This window comes from Sus scrofa, chromosome 5 (assembly GCF_054392235.1).
Source record: "Sus scrofa isolate SSC_HxYL_T2T_F1_AM1 chromosome 5, Sscrofa_HxYL_maternal_Yorkshire_Landrace_v2.0, whole genome shotgun sequence".
In the NCBI taxonomy this organism is placed as follows: domain Eukaryota; kingdom Metazoa; phylum Chordata; class Mammalia; order Artiodactyla; family Suidae; genus Sus; species Sus scrofa.
In genome coordinates this window covers 98,298,475-98,323,450 of record NC_139387.1, presented here as the reverse complement: position 1 = coordinate 98,323,450, position 24,976 = coordinate 98,298,475, and the positions used below count along the sequence as shown (strand labels likewise).

At 39.5% G+C, this 24,976-nt stretch overlaps 1 protein-coding gene and 1 long non-coding RNA gene across 29 annotated transcripts in view; one reads left to right on the top strand and one right to left on the bottom strand.

The window, feature by feature from the left end:
* Nucleotides 1-24,976, bottom strand: part of LOC102159120 (uncharacterized) — a 654,277-nt gene that overhangs the window by 58,622 nt on the left and 570,679 nt on the right. The gene's annotated exons all lie outside the window — the stretch shown is intronic.
* LOC146403579 (uncharacterized) overlaps nt 1-24,976 on the top strand; it is a 408,191-nt gene that overhangs the window by 362,477 nt on the left and 20,738 nt on the right. The window contains exons 1-5 of one of the 14 annotated variants that reach the window (XR_014804472.1): nt 1,964-2,405; nt 5,676-5,751; nt 15,930-16,125; nt 20,912-21,139; nt 21,350-22,713. This is a non-coding gene — a long non-coding RNA (uncharacterized LOC146403579). Of the gene's footprint in view, nt 1-1,963; nt 2,406-3,536; nt 3,634-5,675; nt 5,752-15,929; nt 16,126-17,026; nt 18,375-20,911; nt 21,140-21,349; nt 22,714-24,976 lie in introns of those variants that run through there. The other 13 variants (XR_014804466.1, XR_014804460.1, XR_014804470.1 and 10 more) reach the window with 13 other exon arrangements.

The following is a 24,976-nucleotide window of genomic DNA, read 5'->3' as shown; positions in this document are numbered from 1 at the left end:
CTGTGGATTTGTTATAAATGGATTTTATTCTGTTAAGGTATGTTCCCTCTATACCCACTTTGGTAAGAATTTTGATCAAGAATGGATGTTGGACTTTGTCAAATACTTTTTCTGCACCTGTTGAGGTGATCGTGTGGTTTTTGACTTTTCTTTTGTGAATGTGGTATATGACATTGATTGATTTGCATATGGTGAATCATCCTTGTGAACCCAGGATGAATCCCACTTGGTTGTGGTGTATGATCTTTTTTATATGTTGTTGGATTTGGTTGTTTAAAATTTTGTTGAGAATTTTTGCATCTATGTTCATCAACGATATTGGCCTATAGTATTTTTTTTTGGTGGTGTCTTTGTCTGGTTTTGGAATTAGGGTGATGGTGGCGTCATAGAATGTCTTTGGGAGTGTTCCTTCTTCAACCTTTTGGAAAAGTTTAAGGAGGATGGGTATAAGTTCCTCTTTGTATGTTCATTATACAGTAATGGAATAGGGTATCAAATAGAGTCACCAAATACAGGAGGCCCAGTTAAATTCAGCAAATATGTACTAAATTGAAATGGCAACTATGAATAAAGCCAAATCCTGTAAAATTATTTTCTTTCTGAATGGAGCTTCAAGAGAGGGCCAAAGAGAAGTGTTCAATACATTTAGAGTGTTTTTATTCCATGAACAAGGTGACAGAGGGTAATGATGGATAGAAGTGATTGATGGACTTTAACCATGAGGACAAGTTTGTGTAGCTATATGTGTCAAACTGTTTAAAAATGACACTAACAAACATTCTATTTTTTAAAAAAAAGTAGTAATAGGGGAGATAGGACTTCCCATTGTGGATCAGTGGAAATGAATCTGACTAGTATCCATGGGGATGTGGGTTCCATCCCCAGCCTCGCTCAGTGCGTTAAGGACCTGGAGTTGCCGTGAGCTGTGGTGTAGGTTGCAGATGCAGCTCAGATGCTGAGTTGCTGTGGCTATGGCATAGGCTGGCAGCTGTAGCTCTAATTTAACCTCTAACCTGGGAACTTCCATATGCCACAGGTGCAGCCCTAAAAAAAGCAAAAACAAAAGGGGGGGGATATAAAAAAAAAAGGAAGAGGAAGAGAAAGAGAAAGAGAAAGGTCCTTCCTCCTTTCTGGTAGAAGGGAGAAAAGAGACACTTGTACATAGCACACAGAGGAAAAAATCGAGTTGAATAATTCATGAGTGTTGAGAAGTGTGAGGAGTGCTCAGGTGTACAAGTATATGTCTCATACAGAAAACACCTGGCTTAAATCTGGGTTCTTAGTCCTCTGGTAACCAGAAAAAAAGAACGGACGGGAGAAAATTTGATGGTGGCTGAACTTGCCATGTAGGTATAAAACCTAGACTGAGAGTGTTCACGTGGACAGAGTGGAAACCCTTCTAGCAGCAGGACAGTGAACCCTGCACAGCCTGTCCATAGAGATAGCATTCAAAAGGTCGTGTGGTATTTGCTGTCTAAAATAGAGGAAAGCATTAATCCATCTCATCAGACTATTTGTGTTTATAGGCATCCGTAGATATTTAACTCATACACAGAGATAATATATAAAACCAATCATAGAGACAGAGTTTGTTTGAGGCCTTTTAAAAATCAAACCTGGATTGAATTAGCTAAATCTTAAGCAGTCTCTAAATTTAAAACATAAAGAAGTGGCTTGCTTTCAGGTCATCCCTGAAGGAACTTCGTCGGGGCTTTGGGTTGTCACAGTAGCAGACTGCAGATTTCTCCTCCCAAGCATTCCCCAAGAAGGAGTTTCTGATTCGTCACACATGTTCCCATTCACTGGTCCAGTGCCCTGGCAGAACCAGAGATTCTAAACTTGTCCGGAAAAGGGTTTCATAATACATCATGCATACCACTCTGCTTGGCACCAAGAGCAGTGGCCTGTTCCAAGTGCATGCTCTTGGACATTCACGGTTGACTAAAGGGACCAGATTTTTGATAAACTAATGTAGGACAAAGGGAACGAGCCTGATAGCACAGAGCCTGCAGCCGAGATAGGGAGGGAGGCTGCCATGGGGGTGGGGGGCGGTAAGGCTCCCCTGATGACAGGAATGTGTGACTCCTGGTTGAAGAAGGTTGCGCCCTGCAATAAGGGGGTTGGTGGTGGGGGGGTGCTAGAAGAATAGTGGGAGACTTGGAAGAACAAGAGAGAAGAGGACAGAAAAAAGGAGAGCCTGGCGAGAGAGCAAATGTTCCAGGACAGATCATTTTGGAAAACATGGTGCCTGCCAGCTAGCCCAGGAAGTTCATGTTGAGAGCCAGCATCGGTACAGGGTAGCCATTCACCTTGGCTCTGGCAAGGCTGGGGAAGAGGTGAAGGAAAGGATGCATGGGGCACACATTGTGCTAAAGTTCTTTGAAAATGCCAGTTTATCTACAGAGGTAAGATATTCTGAAAAGTTTCCCTTTTCCATTGTGTTCATAATGATTTCAGCAGTGAACCATCTGAATTCAAAATTAAGATTTACTTTGTTTGAAATATTTCACCTTAGAAAGCTGGAGCAGAATCATAAGAAAAGGAATATGTTTAACTATTGTTGTTAAATCTAAGTATTCAGTCAGCCTTCTTCAGCCAGCCTTTTTCTCCTGCTGAATATTCAAATTGGAGAGCCACAGAGGACAAAGAGAGAAATAAATGCATTTCTGATTAGAAAATGCAAATTAATGCCTGCATTCTGGCTTAATTCCTCCAATATATCCTTTCAGTTGTTTTCTTTCATAACCACCTAACTAGAAAAGTTATGTAAGTTTTTTTTTTTTTGCTTGTTGGTAGGTGAGTGAGAGTCTCTTTGTAAATTTTCTTATTTAAAAAACATTATACTGATAATAAAGAGATGCAGATTAAAGCTGCAAAATAACAATTTCCCTATCAAAATGATGAAGATCCAATTGATAGTTCTCCAGGTTAGTATAGTTGTGACAAAAGAGAACCTTCACATAGCCTTGGTGGCCTTATTAAATACTATCAGTTTGGAATGACAGTTTGGAAGTTTACACTCTAAATCCATTTCTCCCAAGAATTTTGCATCACTAGACTTACTCTACAGAAATAGTTGCCCAACTGAGCACACATATATGAACAAGGATGCTCACTACAATATTTCATGGGTACAAAGAACTAAGGATGATTGAAATGTCCACCATGAGAACTGGCTTGTTAAGTTATGGTACATTCGTTCCAAAACATCCTGAAGAGCCTTTAAAAAGCTACAACATGGTTCAGCATATATTCTGTATCCTCTCAATATATGAGATGAGGGGAGTGGGCTGGAGGAAAGGGTCACGGATTAGCATTCTAATATAATGATTTGAATCTTATTTTTAAAAACATGATCAGTGGGTTGATTTCATGAATAGTTCACAGAGTTATTATACAAAGGAAACATCTGCTAGGATTCACAACAAAATATAAGCAGTAGCTGCTTCTAAAGAGCAGCACGTTGAGTGTGGCAGAGACGGGGAATTTCTCCTTTCTTTTCTAACTCCACTATTGGTTTCCCTTTGTTTTTATAGGCCTGTGATTTCATAATTCAAGAATATTGATATATATGCTCAGATGGTTTAGTTTACTTCTTTTCTGGAAAATTCTAGAATTTGCAGATTCTCCTAGGTGAGTGTCACCATATCTGGAAATTGCAGCATTTACCATTCCGTACTGATCCTGCTACTTTCTTTCGGTGATTTTTTTATTTCAGGCTCCCCAAATCCCTGGAAATAATGGCATCGTCTCAATCTAGCTTTTCCATCCTGCTCCATTCCTCCACTAACTCTACCTATGTCACAGGCAAGCCTTTGGGGATTCTCATGCAAAAAACAGGATGATATTCCCACCCTCACTTCCAAACTCTCATCATGGCAAAACTCTGCAAATTTTATCTCCAGTAATAACGATTGATGAGCTACCATTATTGATGGAGTTCCCATTGTGGCTCAGCAGAAATGAAGCTGACTAGTATCTATGAGGACGTAGGTTCAATCCCTGGCTTTGCTCAGTGGGTTAAGGATCTGGCGTTTCCAGTGAGTTATATGGTTGGGTCGCAGATGAAGCTTGGATTTGGTGTGGCTGTGGCTGTGGCATAGGCCAGCAGCTGCAGCTCTGAATCGATCCCTAGCCTGGACTTCCATATGCCACAGAGGCAGCCCTAAAAAGACCAAAAAAAAAAAAAAAAAAAAAAAAAGGGTTGAATAGTAGAGCTAGAAAGCTAACAGTATCCAGTTGGGTGGTTTTTAACCTTCACTGCATGACAGAATCACCTGAGAAGCTTTAAAAGCAAAGGTGCTTAGGAGTTCCCATCGTGGCTCAGTGGATAACAAATCCAACTAGGAACCATGAGGTTGTGGGTTCCATCCCTGGCCTTGCTCAGTGGGTTAAGGATCTGGCGTTGTCATGAGCTGTGGTGTAGGGTGCAGACATGGCTCGGATCCTGTGTTGCTGTGGCTCTGGCATAGGCCAGTGGCTACAGCTCCGATTCAGCCCCTAGCCTGGGAACCTCCATATGCCACGGGAGCGGCCCTAGAAATGGCAAAAAGACAAAAAAAAAAAAAAAAAAAAAAAGCAGAGGTGCTTAGACTATGGCCAGACTAACTAAAACTAAGCCTTTTTAGAACCGTATCTAATCCCTTATAAGAAAGAAAAAGACACTGATCAGCAGAGAGGATGAATTACTTGCCAAAGATCATTCTTGTGCTGATTGGAAGATGTGTTATTGACCAGATTTTAATTGCTTGTCTAGGATGCATTGTGATGAATAACCCAGAGACTAGAATTAAGCATAAATTTGCTATTAAAATTAGAAAACCAGGAGGTATAATTTCTATCCCAAGACATATATTGCTTGAAAAGTACCTTTGTTGATATTTGTCCAGGTTAGTCCAATATTAGAAAAATAAATCTCATGTTGCCTTGATTATAAGTAAATGATTTCTCAGAACATTGTGTCTAGAAGACTTTAATTGCCCTAGTAGCTTCCGTCATAACTCATCAGCCCGTCAGATATACCAATGGGAAGGCTCAATGGTAGATTTAAATGTCTTAATAAAAGAATATTATAACAACCTGTATTATCTATGTTTATAGCTCAGAATTTATATTAGGCCAGAAAGGTAGTTTTTAAAATCATCCCCATATATTTAAATCTAGAAAACCATCTAAAATTAATCAAATTCCCACAGGGATTAATGAACAAGTCTTAATTTTTTTAATTTTTCTGCAAAAAAATCCCAGGGCAAATGATTATGAATTATTATGAATATTTGGGAGCCAGAGTTTGCTATTGATGGTTTTCAGGCAAAATTCTAAACCTTCTCTTGCAGTAGCCCAGCTTCCAGATCTGAGGTACCTGCTTCCTGAAACCCGTGTCATAAATAATACTCCCAGTGGATTAAGCAAATTGTTAGGGGCAAAGACTCTTTAAAAAGGATTAACTCTTTGGGATAGCGTTCATCAAATATGTCTTAATCCAAACATGGCTCGAGCTAGTACAAAACGTCACAACACATGAAAGGAAGAAAACTGCATGGTAGCATCTGACACACTCAGAGTCCACAGAAATCTGGAAGTCCATCTCTAGCACTTGCCATAACATGTGTAGATCAGCCATTCTAAAAATATGGGAATTATCTTTGATCAGCTGCTGCTTTTTGTTTTTTCAGAGAAAGCATCAATCCTAATGAACTTTTCAAAATCCTCCATGAACAATATAGATAATCTAGATTCCAGCTTTAAATAGTAAGTACTCACAGTTTCCTTCTCTTTGAATAAGGACGCTTTAGTCACTGCCTTGGGTGAATTCATTATCTTGCAGTTGTTTTGTTTTAAAAATTCATTGTTTTGGTTTATGTTTCTTTATTGTTTTTCCACATGAGGAAATAGTTAACTTAAAAACGAGTTACTCTTGGTGTAGATGGGGCAGCCTCGTTAAATCTCTCAGAACATTAATTTCTCCATCTTTTATTTTCCTTTCAATAAAATGATAAACCCTGTGGGTCTTTGCCTGAGCTAGACAATGTGGCATTTATTTATTCAAAAACAGTGCCCAAGAACCACCTAAAAAAGTTTCTAAATTCCTTAATAATATTATCCTAATCCATCATGTTGCTTGCTATTTGCATAGTCATTTCATTGGATAGTTTATGATAAATGGAAGGGAAAGGATTTTCTTACACTGCCATTTTTCACAAGGCTCGCTTTCTTATTAGAACAGCATTCAAGGCAGTTTCCTTCTGAGACCCCTTCAGTTAGTTCCAACTTGCTAAAGAGATGAGGGGCTGTCCCAGCAGCCTGCTTATCTTATATACTGTCTGTCCTCCTCAGCCAAGCTCCCTCCCACGTTGACTCCCCAAAGACCATCTTCCGGAAGAAGTAATCATGAAACATCTCCTTCGAGTCTATGCAGCCAAGAGCACAAGGGCCCAAAGCCCTTGTCACATCCAAAGCCTCAGGAGTTATTTTACTTCATTTGTCACCTCTTCCCAAGTACCTTATGACTAATATGGCCTGTCCAAACATCCCACAGCATATTCATCAATGGCTAGAGAATAAGTATTTCTATGGGTTGAATTATGCCCTGCCCCCAAATTTGTATGTTGAAGTCCTGTCCCCCAGAACCTCAGAATGTGACTGTATTTGGAGATAAGGTCTTTAAAGAGGTAAAGAAGGTAAAACGAGGTTATAAGGGTGGGCCCTCATCCAATATGACCACTGTCCTTGTAAGAAGAGACGACTAGGCAGGACCCAGACACACACACAGGGAAGACCATGGAAAACCTAGAGAGACGGCTGACTGCAGGCCAAGGAGCAAGGCCTCAGAGGAAACCCTGCCCAAACCTCCATCTCAGATTTCTAGCCTCCAGAATTACGAGAAAATTCATTTCTGTGGTTGAAACCTCTTAGTTTGTGGTACTTGGTTATGGCAGCTCTAACAAACTTACAGAGCTATCTTCTCTCATTCAAGTCTGAGCACCACTTTGAAGCCCAGGACAAGTGTGGGAAAACCTAAGACGAGAGAGGTTTGGGCCAAGATCAGATACAGTCTCAGAGGTGTAGGAAGGAATTACAATTTTATTCTGAATAAGACAGAGGGGGATGTGGAACATATTTGAACTGTTTGTCAACAGTATCGACAAACCCTTTTGAGAGAGTAAGATTTGAGCTGTTTTGATAGGCAGTGATAACAGCCAGACATGCAGTAGATTAAAAAAATCTAAGTGCGTGATAGGAGCATGGACTCAGGGAACATACATGATGGAATTACTTCCGTCTTCCGTCTAACAATAACCCATGTCGTGCTGGCTGGTATATAGTATGAGAAAGTCAACACGACTTTAATGCCTTGATGCAACACAAATGATTCTGCTTCCTCAGTGAAAAAAGAAGCGGCAGTACCCAAATACCTGCCAGCAAAACAAGGCCGTTCTTTTGTCTTGTAAAGTTGGCTACTCAGAGAACAAATTATAATTTCTCCACATCTTACTTACATTCAGGATAATCTAAAAATATGTTTTCCCTAGAGTCTGATATTTGTGGACTTGCAGCATTGTGCTAAATAGGCAGAGAATGTTAAGAAACTATAGGCTGGAGGACTTATTTTTCTTTTGCAGCAGGCATTAGGTGCTGTTAGGCTTACATTGCTAGTCATTGTATTTCACAAATAAAAACTAAAAATCATATTTGTGCTACCTTGTGACTTTTCTTTCTCACATCAAAATTCTCAGGTGACTATGAAACCTTCAGTAGGTCATAATGATGACGAGAGATTATCACCTGCTTGCCAGGGCAATCTGGGAGGATGGCACAAAGTTTTATAAATAGAAACGTTTCTTGCACTTCACCTAGCTGAAAGTAGTCCTAATACAATTGCGTGATACTTGAAAGATTGCATGATCTCCAGAATCAGTTCCCCAAGTTTTCCTGAGATGTTGTCCAAGTAGTTTAAATCTTGGCCATTGTTTCGCTGTTGGGTTGGTGGTTTTGCTTTAGACTTCTAGTTGGAACTCAGTGAGACGAAGTATGCAAAATGCTTAGCACAGTGTCTGGTGGACCTTCAAAAAATGTGTCGTGAATGAATTATTGAATGAGTAAAGGAATATATCATGGCTAGAGCAGGAATGCAGCTGGTGAGCAAGGAAACTGAAACTGTGTCCTAAAAGGTTGTCAGGAACTCAGGGCCGTATTATTTCTCTGTTTATTTCAGCGTCATTGTTCGTTTCTACTAACTGGCTTTCTCCACTGTCCTGTTTCCTTGGGTTTCCTAGTGCTCCTGAGTTTGAATCTGTTAACCTGTCAGTACATTATTATTTATCCACCCCTCAGAGACTGTATCTTATTCCCAGGTCTAAATCTTTAGGATGATCTGATTGGTTCATCTTACATCAAGTGTCCACCAAAGAAAAGGTCCAAGTGACCTTCACCAGAACAGGTTTACACATGAAAATCATGGTTCCCGAGTAAATTAAGTAAATGGAAGACCACTTTCCAGATAAAAAGGAATTATTATAAGTTGAACAGATAACCAAATACTTTCTTCTGATGATTGATGGTGGGGAGGGAAGTAAAATGTTATTGAAGGAGGAATAAATGAAAGAACATGAGGAAAAATGTGAAGGAAAGATGAGAAAATTATAACGTGGAATCAAAATGCAAGGAGAGGAGTTCCCACTGGGGCACAGTGGCAACGAATCCGACTAGTATCTATGAGGATGCGGGTTCGATCCCTGGCCTCATGCAGTAGGCCAGGGAACACCAGTTCCACCCCCCTAGCCTGGGAACTTCCATATGCCACAGGTGCAGCCCTAAAAAGCAAAAATAAATAAATAGAAATAAAAGCTATAAAAAAATGAAAGGAGCGCTTTGGAGTCAATATCATGGAAGAATTATTAATAATTTAGTGGGTCATCTTTCTGCTCCTGGTTGCAAATGAACTTTAAGTTTTGTCAAATATACCTGTTTTAGATTAACTGTATTTTGGCATTCTACTGTGTTCATCTCCTATGATAAATAAGTGATTTGTTGTCAAGAAATGTATACACATAGCATACATTTACGTGAGGATCAGGAAATGTGAAATCAACCTATGGATAATTTTTACATTTTTCTCTTCTTTCTTGCACATTTATAATTAAGAGTAGCACAAACATCCACTTCAGCATGTATTTTTGACATTTCTTCATTATTCAATGAGAGTAGCTTATAATTTTTAAAAAATCAGCTAAACTTGAGTTTCTGCTGAAGCAGCTGAGGATCCAAGCTGCTCTAGGCTACAAGCCGAAGTTTGGAAAAAATTCAACCTGCTGACTTTTATCCTCTCTTTTGGACAAGATGGCTGTGGGTAATTTGGTCCTCTGGCTGTAGAACATGAACCTGTCTATCTGCATTATTAATGGATTTTTGATGGGATGAGAGAGAACAGTGATTTTGGTTTCTTTGTAAAGAGACTGAAAAGAATTTCTTCAGTTGAAAAAAGTCAAGTGGACAGAAACACGATAATAAGGAACATTTATAACTTGCTTATGATGTGCTGGGCTTTGTGCTGATCCATTCATGTAACATGATAATTAACCTATGGCATGGATACTAACATCACCCCATTTTAAAGGTTAGAAAACCAAGGCTTGGAGAAGCTGGGTAACTACTCAAGATTATAGCAGCTAACAGTAGGGCAGAACTGCAAGTTCACTGCATGTAATATACCTTTGCAACTATCATTCTCTGTACATCTTAACTTATTCTTCATGTTGAGGATTAAATTCCTGGCAGAGCCAAGTCATAAAGGTATTGGGGCTGAAATTTCTCTCTCTGGGCTGGACTATTCCTTGATTTTCTTTTTAAAGCATGAGATGAGGAAAGGGACATAGCACAAATGATACTGAATACAGATAGAACTAAAACCACTTTCAAAAACCCCCAAAATAAAACAGTTGAAAAGGTTTCATGTGCACTTATTCCCTGGTTAATATAATGCACAGATTTGAGATACTAGTCGGACTTCAGCTGCTTCAATTTTTCTGAGCCCTAAAGCTGGAATTTCTCATTCATGGATAGGGAGAGGAGCAGCAGGGAGAAGCTGATAGAAGGGTCATGCCAAGACTATAATTAATTCTCCACAGGAAACGCGAAAGAACTACTCCGTAAGAGGAGAAGACGTTTCTGACCTTCCTTACTCCTTAAGAGGGAAGAATGCTCTGGGTAGATTGTCAACCTAGATGCAAATGTACTTACGACTTCCAATCGCTCCTAATAAAATCCAACTATGACATCCATCCATGATGGAATCACATTAAAACTTTCTCTTGCCTTATTTTGGATAGAAATGGGCATATTTCTCCTTAATCTGTGTGTATACAGTTGTCCCTTGGTATCCATAGGGATTTGATACCAGAACTCCCCCCCACCACCACAAGGAAACCAAAATCTGAGGTGCTCAAGTCCCTTTTCTAAAATGGCAGAATACAAGCATACCTTATTTTATCATGCTTCTCTTTATTGTGTGTATTTGCATTTAATCTAGGCACATCCTCCCATATACAGTCAGCCCTCTATTATCTACAAGTTTCACTTCCATGGAAATGGGGGGCCAGCTGTATTCACTGAACGATGCCATTTTTTAAAAGGGACCTAAGCGTCTGTGGATTTGGGTACCCACAGGGGCTCCTGGAACAAATCCCCCACAGATACAAAGGGATGACTCTACCTTAAATCATCTCTAGGGTACTTAGAATACCCAGTGCAGTGTAAGTGCTATGTAAATAGTTGCCAGTGCACAACAAATTCAAATTTTTCTCTTTGGAATTTTCTGGAATTTTAAAAAATATGTTTGATCTGAGGTTAGTTGAATCCACAGATACAGAGCATGTAGATACAGAGGACCAACTGTAACTATGGATATGGATATATAAAGATACAGATATATCAAAAATATTCTGAACAGGAGTTACTGTTGTGGCACAATGGGATCAGTGGTGTCTCTGGAGCACTGGGATGCAGGTTCGATCCCTAGCCCAGCATGGTAGGTTAAGGATCTAGTGTTGCCACAGCTGCAAAAAAAAAAAAAAAAAAAAAAAAAAAAATTCTGAACAAAAAAAGGAATTTGCATAGTTTGCTTATTTTTATCATTTCTAAATGAGATAGGAAGATACAGATGTGCTCTCTGTGATGTTGATTTCATATTTTGCTTAACATGATGGTCACGATTTATTGTTTCACCTATCCTTATAAGGAGAAAAATATCAACATATGGATGTTCCAGGAATTCCGGGCCCGTTTGTTTATTTTCCCAGTGATAGCCATACACTTCCCTCCCAGAAGCTTCTAGATTTGCTCCTAGAGTATGAATGGGAATAAAGGGAGACAGAATCCTCTCCCCAAGACACAGTAAATATGGGACAAGAGGAACAAGGGCAAAGAGATTTTCATGGGAAAAGCAGATGGTTTTGGTTTTAGAAGTTAAAACCAAAATCCTGAACCACAACTTCTTTTAACCCTACCATAGAAGTCTTCATCAAGAATACCCTGGTTGTAAATCAAAGTAAATGGCACTCATCCTAAGCCTTCCTCCAGTGCCTAGTCTCCCTCGAGGCTAATGTGCAGATTCAGAATTGGAAAACATAATTAAATTGTATTGGATCAAGTATTCTCAAGTATTTTACAATCCAAATTTGAAGAGAGTTTGAACGTGCCCGTCGGCTTTGAGCTCTGCTTCTTTTCATTACTTTTTAGTGATTGCTTTGGAATTATACACTTGAACTTTCCACAGCCTTCTAAGAGTTAATATTGTGCTACTCCATATAAAATGCAGAAATATTCAGCCATATAGGTCCGTTCTCCCCTTTCCCTACCCTTTACATTATAATTTTAATATTCATTACATCTTCATATAGTAAATCTCCCGTAGATAATACACTTTTTTCCTTTAAACATCATATATGTTTTAAAGAAAGACAAACTAGTTTTTATTCTGATCTCTTCTAATGCTCTTAACTGCTTTCTGAAGCAACTAAAATGACATATATACCATACCTTTTTATATTGTTCCTCAGGTCCCTGGAACTCTGTTTTGTTTTGTTCCTCAGATTGAATAACTTATATCGCTCAATATTAAAGGTTACTAATTTTTTCTCTATTATTTCTGTGCTCCTGTTAGCCTATCCAGTATATTTTGATTTTAGGTTTAAAGCTTTTATTTATAGAATTTACATATGATTTTTGATATACTGTTAATTTCTCTGCTGAGTTTTCTAGTTTTTATTTCTTATGTGTATATTTTCCTTTATTTTATTGTGCTTAGTTATAGCAGTTGCTTTAAATTCCTCAGTCTGCTAATTCTAACATCTGGTTATTCTTTGGATTGGTCTTGGTTGATTATCTTTTCTCTTCACACTGACCCATACTTTCCCAAATCTGTGTACATCAAATAATCTTGAATCGTGTCCTACACATATGAATGATCCAACAGTAATTTTTGCTGTTCTTATTTTATCAAGTAATTGATTTTGTTGCTCTCCAATGAGAAATTCTGTCTTTTGAGTGGCAACTAAAATATTAGTTTTATTCTTTCACCCTCAGTTGGACTGCCTTATATGTGTCCCACAAAGGTATAGTTCAGGAGTCAGTCTAAGGTTTAGGCAGAATTTATATACAGAATTCAGAACCTCTCATCTCTGGCTCTCTCCTTTCCTGGATTCCCCCTCCCTTCACCTCCCAGCAACTGCGACTTCCCTGATCTACGGCCTCTCACTTTTCAGGCCTGAAGGAATGATTCCACTTGGAAGAATGGGATATGCTGCATGTGCAGGCCAACGGTCAACTTCTGCTCAGAATTAGCTCAACTTTCTTCGCCCTCTAGAGCACTTAAAGTTACTCTTAAAAATCTGTCCAGAGATGTAATAATTATCTATAGGAGGTCTGGGTCAGTAAGAGATCACTAGGCTATACCAGAATTCAAACCCAAAGTTATAAAATGTAGCCATTGATTGATTGTATTTATCATTTCTTTCTTTCTCCTCCTCTTTTCTTCTTCTTTTTTTTTTAATGCTTTATTTGATTGTAGAAACAAACTTTAAAGAAAGTTTGATGACTTGGGAGGGACTGTGTTGTTACTTTAGTTTTTCTTTTTTTCTTTCTTTTTTTTTTTTTTTTTTTTTAGGGCTGCACGTGCAGCGTATGGAAGTTCCCAAGCTAGGGGTCACATCGGAGCTACAGCTGCTGGCCTACACCACAGACACTGCAATGCAGGATCTGAGCTGTGTCTTTGACCTGCACCACAGCTCAGGGCAATGCTGGATCCTTAACCCATTGAGCGAGGCCAGGGCTTGAATCTGCATCATCGTGGATACTAGTTGGGTCCATTATTGCTGAGCCACAGTGGGAACTCCCTCATCTTTTTTTTAATGAAATGGGTAGTTTCTCTTTTTCTCAAATATATAAGGCAAATTTGCTGTGAAAATTGAAGTGTTTGAATGGATTTTAATCAAAGAAAAGGAAATGTCAAAGCAGGGTAGAGTGGGAGTTAATTCCAAACACAGTGATGATGCATCAGAGGACAGAGAATGTAAGAAAGGAGAACCAAGAAGAATTTGGCCAGAACTGGAGCCCAGGTCTGAATTACTCCAAGGTGCATGCTCGTGACCATCCATATTTAAACTAAAGACTGAAAAACACCATTTAACATGAAGGAGAGAAGAAAAGCTAGTGAATTTTTTTTTTTTCAAAAGAACATGAAACAATTAGCAAAAAAATATTTTAGAAAATAGTGCTGTTTGTGTTATCTAATAACAGAAGCCAATTCTTTAAAAAAAGCTTTCCAATTTCTAAAAGTGGAATAGCAAGCTCTTTATTTAGAGTTGGGCAAGGATCTTGAATGGAATGGAAGAGGAGCAATGAGATCTAGTAAACGTATTTCAAGAAGCATTCTTTCTCTAGGATGTCATCTTTATTGCCCCTTATTAGGATTTGCTATTATTATGGGAAATAAGGTAAAGTATTTTGACCATCTAAAGAAATTCAGGAATCTTGAGTCCTAGAGATAGTTGTAGCGCCTTCCTCAGAAGTACCTATTAGTTTCTCAATAGAAAAGCTTTCTGACCACCTGCTTATATACAGACTCTGCTGCGGAGTCATTGACACATTAAAGACCACATTGATGTAGGTTGACAGAAACAACCTACTGAGCAACCCGAACAAGTGTTTGCATTAAATAATAATTTATACTATGCAAAGCAAGGGTGGGTGCATTCACTGCAGGGTGGCAGATAGAAAACTAGCAATTTCTTGTTTAGACAGAAAGGCCTGACAAGGAAGAGCTCATTAGGGTCTCTGGAGAGTGGCTGACAGCTGAGAAGCTGTCGGCTCTGTCAAAAGACCTTTGAAAATAATTCTTGTTTTTGAATCAGAATTTTCTGAATCACCAGCAGGATGCCAGAATCTCATTGTTTGCTTCCTTGTCTATTTCCTCACCCTTCAGTACTATTAGAATCTGCCCAAAGCCTTCGCTGCCTTCAAAACTCTTTGGCTTGGGCATGCATGCCCACAGACAAACTGGAATTTGTTTTCTCAGAAATCCCTTTGTTTATCCTTGCTTCTATTCTGGCTAATTAAGTCAGTCCTTGCTGTAAAATACGTCACACACACACGCACATTAACCTTGACTTTCTGTCCCTAAAATGAACAAAATGAAGATGATAGGAATAGAGTGCTAGACTTGCAAAAAGATTACTTATTCAAATGACTGTTGTCAAAAAAACAAAACCCCACACACATCCCTGCAGGCAAGTCCAGTGTAGGCACTGTAGTGGTCTGCCTCTCGGATTTCTTCTGCTTAGACAAGGCAGATTCTAATCTTCTATCCCAGAATTAGACGATAATTCCAGAATCACACGTTGGTCCCCAGCACCACCCTTCCTAGACTTTGTCTATTCCACTTCGGCATCTTAATCTTCCCTCACATCCCCTCGCTGGCCCCGCTGTGCCCATGCTCACCATTCCCTCACGGCACTGTGACGCCAGCTCTACTCCAGCGTCGTACGTCCTGACAGTTTTTAGCAGCACTTAGCTGGAGGTCACAAGACCATCTTCATAAAGACGTTTATGTACCTTTTCAAATGTGAAAGAATGCATTAATAATAGTTATTATAAAAGGTATGAGAATGATTACCCTCATTTTACAGTGGAGGAAACTGAGGAATGTTCACTGCCAGCTGAAGGGTATAGAGCCAATAAGAGACAAAGTCTAGATTCCTACTCAAAACTGGCTCCCAAACTCTGCTTTGTTGTAACCACTGTGCTAGTCTGCCAGCCCAGAAGCAAGTGTCTCCATCCTTGGTGGATGGCTGGAGCTGCTGTAAAGTTAGAGGATGTTGGGGACCTTACCTCCAAGATTCTGAGTAGTTCAAAAATGCCACATCAGTAACCCTACCGCTGCTGAATGAATTCCTTTAATGAAATCACAGAACTTCTGTGTCCCCTTTGGTGTGTGGTTTCCTTGATTATCATCACTATCTGACTGCTCCGGAGGGGTGGTAGTGGTTGGGCTACTGGTCAGCCGGAAACGGGTATAATTGCCACTTAGAGAAGACGACTGGGGTTTAGTAGAGTCATGGGCAGCCAAGATCAACATCAAGGTCTACTGGTCCACAAAACTAGTTAAGAATGAGGAGCTCATCTTTATGTTGCTCAGAGTTCTGGTTCACACCCAACATATTTGTTAACTTAAATTCCCCTAAATAACTACTTTCAGAACAGTCTGTTTTCCTGTGCTAATTTTCTCATGCTTAGCAGAAGCACCTATGTGTTCCAACACATTCTGACCTCTTGCAAAACCGTTTTTTCCTCCTATATCAGTCAAAATTCTTACACACACAAAAATAGCATTCTCAAAGGCTTTAGATTTTTATAGAATAAATATTTTTTTTCAGGAATGTGAGTAGGGCTAAGAGTGTCGTGCTAGATGGAAAATAAGTACCCAGGTACTAGCAAGAATGGGCATCCATAACTACCTGCTGAGCCTAAAAAAGGCAAAGAAGAATAACCGGTGAGAGCTGCAGTCTTGGAAGATGGACTGTCCAACAGGAGCTATGTCTCCAGAAGAATGGAACTTCTCTTTCCATGATGGTAAAGCAGGGAGACAACAGAATGAATAAATACTTTGATCTCTCTCTCTCCGCCCCCCCCCCCCCATTCTCCAGTCAGTTGCTGGGGCTTCCACTGGCTGAATCCAACCAGGAACTAAAATATAAGGAAACTGGAAATTAGGGTAATTCAGGGCACAGAGTATGACAGAGAAAAACAGAAAATTAATCTAGAGGGGCAAACAGAGAACCACCAATACACCTCCCATCAAAACTACCCTCCCTAAGAAATGGCAAAAAGACAAAAAAACAAAAAACTACCCTCCCAGGAAAGCATTTAGGCATTTTCTACTGAAGCTAAACCTATGTGTACCCTACGATCTGGAAATTCCACTTTTTGGTATATATATATATGTAATAGAAATATGTGCCTATGTCCACCAAGCTACATATACAAAAATCATCAATAAATAGACCTGGAGTTCCCGTCGTGGCGCAGTGGTTAACGAATCTGACTGGGAACCATGAGGTTGCGGGTTCGATCCCTGCCCTTGCTCAGTGGGTTAACAATCCGGCGTTGCCGTGAGCTGTGGTGTGGGTTGCAGACGCGGCTCGGATCCTGTGTTGCTGTGGCCCTGACGTAGGCCAGTGGCTACAGCTCCGATTGGACCCCTAGCCTGGGAATCTCCATATGCCGCGGGAGCGGCCCAAGAAATAGCAAAAAGACCAAAAATAAATAAATAAATAAATAGACCTATAAACAACCCAAATGTCTACCAACAGTAGAATGGTTAAATTGGGTATTCATAGAAGAGTATACAGCAATGAAAAATAATAAGCCACTGATAAGTGCAACAGCATGAGTCAATCTTACACATAAAATGTGAAGTTGAAAAAGCCAGACACCAAAAATAACAAACTGAATGATTCTGTTTTTTAAACAGGCTTAATCTCTAGAATATACAAGCAACTTATACAACTCAACAGCAAAAAAGCCAACCACCCAATGGAAAAATGGGCAAAAGACCTGAATAGACATTTCTCCAAGGAAGATGTACAGATGGCCAACAAGCACATGAACAAATGCTAAACATCCCTTATTGTTAGATAAATGCAAATCAAAACTACCACGGGATACCACCTAACACCAGTTAGAATGGCCATCATTAACAAGTCCACAAATAACAAATGCTAGAGAGGGTGTAGAGAAAAGGGAACCCTCCTGCACTGTTGGTGGGAATGTAAATTGGTACAACCACTATGGAGAACAGCATGGAGGTACCTTAGAAATCTATACATAGAACATAGAACCATATGACCCATAAATACCACTCTTGGGCATATATCCAGACAAAACTTTCCTTAAAAAAGACACATGCACCTGCATGTTCATTGCAGCTCTATTCACAATAGCCAAGACATGGAACCAACCCAAATGTCCATTGACAGACAATTGGATTAGGAAGATGTGGTATATATACACAATGTAATACTATTCAGGCATAAAAAAGAACTAAATAATGCCATTTGCAGCAACATGGATGAAACTAAAGACTCTCATACTGAGTGAAGTAAGTCAGAAAGAGAAAGACAAATACCATATGATATCACTTATATCTGGCATCTAATATACAGCACAAATGAACCCTTCCACAGAAAAGAAAATCATGGACTCAGAGAATAGACTCGTGGTTGCCAAGGGGGAGAGGGTGGGATAATTGAGGAGCTTGGGGTTAATAGATACAAACTATTGCCTCTGGAATAGATTAGCAATGAGATCCTGCTGTGTAGCACTCGGAACCATGTCTAGGCACTCATGATGGAGCATGATAATGTGAGAAAATAGAATATGTACATATATGTGTAACTGGTCACCATGCTGTACAGTAGAAAAAAAAATTGTATTGGGGAAATAACAGTTAAAAAAAAAAAAAAGTCCTGAAATAGGCAAACCCAGGCTGTGGTGCTAAAAGTCGGAATAGGGTTTACCATTTGGTGTGTGTGTGGGGAGAGACAGAGCTGTGTATTGACTGGGAAGGGAAAGGAAAGAGCCTCAGTGTGGTGGTTACTTGGTTACATATACATATAAAAATTTACTGAGCTGAACACTGAACACTGCTTCACTTCATGCAAGTTATATTTCAGTTCAAGCAACAATAACAACCCCCACTGCTACTATTACTACTCTCCCAGGTAGCAATGTCATTGGCGAGAACAGCAAGTGGCAATCAGAAAATACTCTCTCCTGATTTGTACACTGGATATCCCTCACTGATAACAAAAAAGAACAAATTATCAATATGCAAACAGCAAACACAAAAGAGCTTTCAACTCCAGAAGACATTTAGGGAATAAATCCTACCTTCAGAACCAACAAGAAGACTGTGGATAGAGTTAATATTTTGGGATGGTCAGCCCTTGGAACCTCTTAAGTCATGCCTGGCTTGCTAATGCCTGTGTAAGCCTGGCTCAGAGCTCTGTCCTAAAATATCGCATGGGGTTAAAGCCTCAGAATACTGTGACAGATAATCCATTTTCATGAAAAGTGGCCAGAAATACTGCATGACTGGTTTTCAAACATAATTTATTTTTTGCCTGGTAAATTGGGTAGAACATAGATTGAGTAAAATTATACAAACCCTCCTGGCTTGCTGTTTTCTCATTTACTACTAGGTTGGTTTTCAATGCAATAGTTATTAATATTTCTAAACAGGGTTTACAATTACATGACATTTTAATATCCTGACCCATGGATAAGAATTTAATAGATATACTTGCTATGCTTCTATCTCAATGGTCCTGAGCTGATGATGAAAAAAAACCACACCCTGAGAGCAAACTGTTCCTCATAAGAGTGGGATTAATGTTTCTGAGCACTATGGCTCCATTTTTCAAATTGCTTCTCCGTGGTATGTTACTGGGCAACCAAAGGGAAGTACATTGAATTGAAACACAAGAGAACAGACAATTAGAGTTGGTAGTGGACAGATTTTAAGGATGCTCTCAAGACCAGAAGGGGAGTCAGCATGTTATTTATGAGTAATTTGCATAATCCATGAACCCAGGGCCACAGTAGCTTATAGACTCACAATTTACAGTATTTCTCATATCTGTTCCCACCACATCTATTAAGAACTTCACCCTAAGTTCCTCTCAAACTTGTATTCAAGTCCCAGGGAGTCATCTCATATGGCCCTCATGAGCAAAACTGCAAGGCTACCATATGTCCTTCACCATTTTTCTCCTTTCTACCCAGCACAATCCAGGCATGTCTCCTAGTGGGCAAGTGCTGTTTTCTGCAGCACTCATGTCTGAGTTGAAGGCACTGTCTTTAGTCCATGCAGCACCGCACACAACACTGCTGCTGATGTCTTAGAGATATCAGTGACGCAATGTCATAGATTTTAGCAAAACCACCATTAGATTTGTTTGTTTGTTTTAGTTTCTCATAAAATATACGATACATACAAGAGTATCATCTATAATTACTCTTATACAATAATACCTAAAATAATAAATAAAATAAGCCTCCTGTACCCACAATTCACCTTGAAAAATAAGATTTTTCTGTAGCTTTTAAGCTTTCCCTACATCCCTAAACCCTTTCCTTTGTTCCCATGTTAACAAACTTTATCCAAGACATACTATTTCAGGTGCTGTTAATTTTAAAAATGAAGAGACACCTTTGTGACTCTCCCCCCAGAAAAGGTTAGCTAGGGTAGAACTATAGGGGAGCTCCCGTTGGAACAGCTAGGATGTAGGTGTGCAGCTTGTCTGAAGCATGGATCCCATAGCACATGGCTATTAGAACAATGAGCCCAGGGCCAGCACACGAGTGGTGAAGCCAAGTCTGATACTCCAGCAATGAGCCTAAAGCCTTAAGGCTAAAATGGTCCCAAGTTAAGGATATCTTGGCTTCTTGTAAAAACAGAGGCAGAAATAGAAGCAGACTCCCTCTGGAAGAAAGATACATTCATTTAGGTCCATGGATGTCACACCAATTAAAATCAAAGTAAGTTCACAAGCTACGAAGAGTGAGTATCGACAGAAACAATAAATCATAGCTATTGACACTTCCCCATTCAGGGACTGTAGATACTGGAAATATCGGGTTCAGAATACAAAACAGGTATGTATGATATGTTTAAAGAAATCCAGGACCCAAAAACTACAAATGCAAACAAGAATTATCTAATATTGTACAGGATCTGAACCTGGAGGTTTTCATCTTTTTTGTGTGTGAGAATATTTTCAACTATTGTTTCAAAGTCAGTTGATCCTTTAGGAACATTCATGTTTCCGTATCCTTATGCATCAACTTCAGTAATTTCATTTTTCTTTGATATAATTGTTAGAGGTTTCCAAACTTATTGATATAAAGTTGTTCACATTTTCATCACATTTGATATCTTTGCTGTATCTTTAGCTACTTTTTAAAAAATGTCTAATGTTTCTTTTTTTTTCTCCCTTTTTATGACTCAAACTTCCCAGAGTTTTATTTTATTAGTTTTCTCAAAGAATCAAAATTTAGTTTTGTTGGTCTTCTACAGCCAACGTCTATGTCCAATTTTATATATTTCTTCTCCTTCCTCCATTATTTCTATCTTATACTTTTGGCTTATTCTGTTGCTATTTTCCAAAATTTTTCCACTGAATAATGTGCGAGGTTCAAAATTCTACACTCTACTTTGTGATGAAAATTCTGCAAACAACAAACAATTCTCTTTGTCAGAAAGTCTACCTTTTACCTCAATAGAAGGAACTAGTGAGAGGACTGGATGGCAGGTGAAGGGGCTGGTTTATTGACGCTTGTTGATTTATCCTACCAGGCCACCCTGCTTGCCTTTTATCCTGGCAGCAGAAGAATTAAAGCTTACAGCTTGCGGCTCACTGGGACACTCCCTCCACCCACCTCATTGTGCCTCCTCACAGCACCAACCATGCAGTGCTGATTCCTGATGTGTCAGAGTTGGGACAAAACAAGACCTCTCTGGATCTTCTGAAGTACCAGCACCAACTGGGCAGCCTCCCCTGTTCAGAGATTAGAGCCCCATTCTGTGAGTCCCTCCTCCAAGCCCCTGAGGTACCAGCAGCAGGCAGTTAGGTGGCACCCTCTCTTCGAATTCCGAGTCCTAACTTTGTAGGCTCCTTCCAGGAAGCTTCTAAATTCTATTCATCTCAGCCTCTTCTTTTATTCTCTCCACCCCTAAGGATGGTAGCAACTTTTCCTAAAGATCCCTACTAATGTTCCCTTTGTTCCTTTTTAGTTCTCTAGCACTTGAATGACAAATTCCGTGCATTAAATTCTTCCCATTGAGGGGAGACGGGACTAAGATGGTGGAATAGAAGGACTAGAGCTCAACTTCTCGCATAGAAACAACAAAATTACAACCAAAGGCTGAGCAACCTTCAGCCAAATGGACTGGAAACTTTCAAAAAGATATCCTACTCCAGAAGACAAAGAGGAGGCCACATCAAGAGGTAAGAGGGAAAATTACACAATATAAGCAACCCCATACCTCCCAGATGGGAAGCCCCACAGACTGGAAAGTAACTGTATCACAGAGACTCACATGCAGGAGTGAGAGTTCTGAGCCCCACGTCAAATCCCCATGCATGAGGATCTGGCACTGGGAGAAAGAGCCCCTGGAGCATGTGGCATTGAAGGCCAGTGGGGCTTGTGCTCCACAGGACTAGGGGAGACAGAGACCCCATTCTTGAAAGGTGCACACAGACTTTCACATGCGCTGGGTCCCAGGGCAGAGCAAAGGCACCATAGGAATCTGGGTCAGACCTGACTACAGTACTTGGAGGATCTCCTGGGGAAACAGGGGGTGACTGTGGCTTGTTGTGGGGGAAGAGCATTGGAGGCAGAGTTCTCGGGAATATTCATCAGAATGTGTTTCTCTGGAGGGGGCCATTTTAGGAAAATCTGGCCCCACCTATCAGCGTTGAGAAGCCCCAGGCCAAACAATAATCCCAGGTGGGATCACACCCCACCCATCAGTAAACAGGCTGCCTAAACACCCCCCAGGCACACAGCCACCTCTACTCTCACCCAGAGACTAGCCCCACCCACCAGAGGGATAGGAATTAGCCCCACCTACCAGTGGGCAAGGACCAGTCCCTCCCACCAGGAAGTCTACAGCAAGCTCCTGTACCAACTTCAGCCACAACGGGGACAGACATAAGAAGTGAGGCTACAACTCTATTGTCTGCAAAAAGGACACCACAGCAAAAACCTGTAAAAATGAAAAGGCAGAGAACCACAACTCAGATAAGGGAGAAAGGAAAAAACCCCAGAAAAACAGCTAAGCAAGGAGGAGGTTATTAGCCTCCAGGAAAAAGACTTTAGACTGTTGATGCTGAAAATGACGCAAGACATTGGAAATAAACTGGAGGCAAAGATTGATCATTTACAGGAAACACTGAGCAAAGAAATACAAGATATAAATTCTCCCTGTGTAGCACTGGGAACTCTGTCTGGTCAATTATGATGGAACACATAATGTGAGAAAAAAGAATGTATACATGTATGTGTAACTGGGTTACCATGTGTTGCAGTAGAAAGAAAATATATATAAAGAAATTAAAATTTAAAAAATAAATAAGTAAATTCTTCCTGTTGAAATACCAAGAGTGATTTGTTTCCCTGAATGAACCCCAACCAATTTAAATATTCAGCTTATTTATTTTCATTTTTTCTTATTCTAAACATTTAAAGATTGTCAGATTCTCTCTTGGTACATCTTCCTGTATAACAAAGAAGAATCTGGAAACTACATCTCCCAGAATAATTTTTTCTGTATATTCTGTATTTGAGTGTGGATTAGAGTTTCCTTCTCTAAGAAAAGGAGAGGTGATTACTAGAAGCATGGGCAAATATCTGATATAAAATTCACAGTAGCTTCTGGATGGATTCCCCCATTCCAGGGCTTCAGGCAGCTGAGATAATCAACAGGAGCTTCCTGAAGGTTTTTTAGATTCTTTGGGGTTTCTAAGAAAGCACTGGAGAAGCAACTGGAATTCTTCTTACAACTGCCTTTTTTTTTTTTTTTTTTTTTCTTTTTACAGCTGCATCTATGGCATATGCAAGTTCCCAGGCTGAGGGTTGAATTGGCGCTGCAGCTGAGACCTACAGCACAGCCAAGGCAACACCAGATCCAAGTCATATCTGGAGCCTACAGCTCTACTTGCAGCAACACTGGATCCTTAACCCACTGAGAGAGGCCAGGGACTGAACCCACATCCTCACAGAAACTATGCTGCATCTTCAATCTGCTCAGCCACAATGGAAATTCCATGAAGTTTTTTTCTTTTATTATAATTGTTGGCTCATCCTCAGGCCACACTTAGTAATTCTTTAGGTTCATCTTTTGTTTCCCACTAAAATACAATCATTTAGAGATAAACTGATTAACATCTCTTACTTTTTCTTGACTAATTATTAGTGAAGGGATTTCCAAATGGCTATTGACAAGAAAGTCTACTGAATATCTAGATTATTTTGAGCATTTAGAAATCATATCAAAGAAAAATTATGAGCTCATTTTTCAAGATTACACATGCAATTTAAAATACACAAATTGGCTCCCCATATATTAGCGTGCAAATTTTTAAGCAGTAGATCTACACTGCAGCTGATCATCAGAATGGCCACAGGGGATTTTTTAAATAGACACACACTTGGGCCTTATTTCTGGAAGCTCTGTCTGCAGTTGGGTTCGGATTTCTATATACATTTTAAAGCTCTCTGGGTGAATTTAGATGACCAGCTATGAATTGGAAGCACTACTTTGTACTACCTTTTGGTGTATGTGTGCCAAATGGTAGGTTCTTGTTAAATCGTCTATTTTATACAGTAGTCTGTATATGTTATTCTCACCCTCCCAATTTCTACCTCCCCCGGTGGTTTCACCTATGGTAGCTGTAAGACTGGTTTTGAAATCTGTGAGTTTGTTTCTGTTTTATAAATAAGTTCTTTGATATCAGCTTTATTAGATTCCACATATAAATGATATATATTTGTCTTACTCTGTATGACTTACTTCACTTGGTATGATAATCTTTAGGTCCACCCGTCTTGCTCCAAATGGCATTATTTCATCTTTTTATGGCTGAGTAGTATTCCACTGTGTGTATATACCACTTCTTTATCCATTCCTCTGTCAATGACATTCAGGTTGCTTTCATGTCTTGGATATTGTAAAATTGTGCTGCAATGAACATTGGGAGTGCATGTATATTTTCAAATTACGTTTTTCTCCAAATAGATGCCCAGGAGTGGGATTTTTGGATCACACAGTAGCTCTGTATTTAGTTTTTTAAGGAACCGCCATACTGTTCTCCATAGTGGTGGCATCAATTTACATTCCCACCAACATGGAAGAGGGTTCCCTTTTCTCCACACCCTCTGCAGCATTTAATATTTGTAAACTTTTTGATGATTGCCATTCTGACTGGTATGAGGCAATAAATACCTCATTGTAAGTTTGACTTGCATTTCTCTAATAATTAGTAATGTTGAGCATTTTTTCATGTGTTTTTTTGGGCCATCTGTCTGACTTCTTTGGAGAAATGCCTATTTAGATCTTCTGACCATTTTTTTAAATTGGATTTTTTGTTTTTTGGATATAAAGCTCCGTGATATATGGGTATATTTTGGAGAGCAATCCCTTGTTGGGTGCTCCATTTGCAAAGATCTTCTCCCATTCCTTGGGTTGTCTTTTCATCTTTTTTTTATGGATTCCTTTGCTATGCAAATGCTTTTACGTTTAATTACGTCACATTAGTTCATTTTTGTTTTTATCGTACTACCTTTTAAATAATCTTGTGATCTTATGTTCTTAAATTTAATCCCAAGTTTTTTCCCTTACTTGTTTGCCTGCTTCATT